This window comes from Arvicanthis niloticus, chromosome X, assembly GCF_011762505.2.
Source record: "Arvicanthis niloticus isolate mArvNil1 chromosome X, mArvNil1.pat.X, whole genome shotgun sequence".
Classification (NCBI taxonomy): Eukaryota; Metazoa; Chordata; class Mammalia; order Rodentia; family Muridae; genus Arvicanthis; species Arvicanthis niloticus.
Window position 1 is genome coordinate 46,878,592 of NC_047679.1, and position 981 is coordinate 46,879,572.

The window sequence follows — 981 nt, forward strand, 5'->3', positions numbered from 1 at the left end:
GGTTGTGGCTATATCTCAGCAAAATGGTAAACACTGGGACCTTCAGAACAACCCTTAAGACTATGAGAGAGAGAGAGCTCTAAATACATGAGGTTGAAAACATATAATTTCTCAACTATGCAAAAATATAAGGATGCAATATGAATTATGAAAGGCTTCATGAGTCTAAAGACAGTTATACTATAAGCCAGCTTGTCAGAAAGATATAAAGGCAAGCAGATTGCTGAGTTCAAGCTCAGCCTGGTATACAGGTAGTACAGGCCCAGACATGAAGGAAATGATAGTTTCAGGGCAGAGTCCAACCCAACTAGTTTATTGTCTGTGCTTAACAAAGGCAGACAGATTTCTGAATTCTTTTGCACTGTTAAGAAAAACTATATGCTTGCTGTCTTCTAAGAATCAAAGGACTGAGGTCATGTGATACTGATTCATAAGATAATGAAAAGAGAACCTGGAATAATAACTAAATTGATATGTAAATTAAAACCTGGGCTTTTGAAGCTACCAGAAATTAATAGCAGTTCTTTAGAATTTTCTGTAGAGAGAGCTGAGCTGTCTGGAAATCTCTGGAGAGCAAAACAGCTCTTCAAGAATTTTTCTAACAGGATTTCTGACTTCGTTGGAAACTCCAATAACTTTTTATAGCAGTTTTCCTGACTTAAGTCAGAAAACCCATGAGCTAGCCAGAGATCTATTTGAATAGAAGGAGAACTGCTTGAAGAACTGAAACAAGTAAGCAGGACATGGACAGAGAGATCTCGCAGAATAGCAAGCAAGCAGAATATAGACAGAGATATCAAGAGAGGTCTCCAGAGAGAAAGCACACATAGAGAGAAGCAGACTAGAAACTTGTATTAAGCAGAACACAGGTCATAAGCTTGGACCCAAGATATGACTTGAAGTCCTTTTCACTGCTCTCAGATACCCATTTCTCAGAAGCCCTCTTTAAACCAAGGCTGGCCCTCGGCAGTAAAACTAAAT

The 981-nt window shown here is 38.6% G+C and overlaps 1 non-coding gene across 1 annotated transcript; it reads left to right on the plus strand.

Annotated features, from left to right (window-relative positions):
* Nucleotides 1–571: 571 nt before the first annotated feature.
* Nucleotides 572–633, plus strand: LOC117695581 (U7 small nuclear RNA). The gene has a single exon (XR_004604638.1). It is a non-coding gene; the product is annotated as a U7 small nuclear RNA (small nuclear RNA).
* Nucleotides 634–981: the final 348 nt, after the last annotated feature.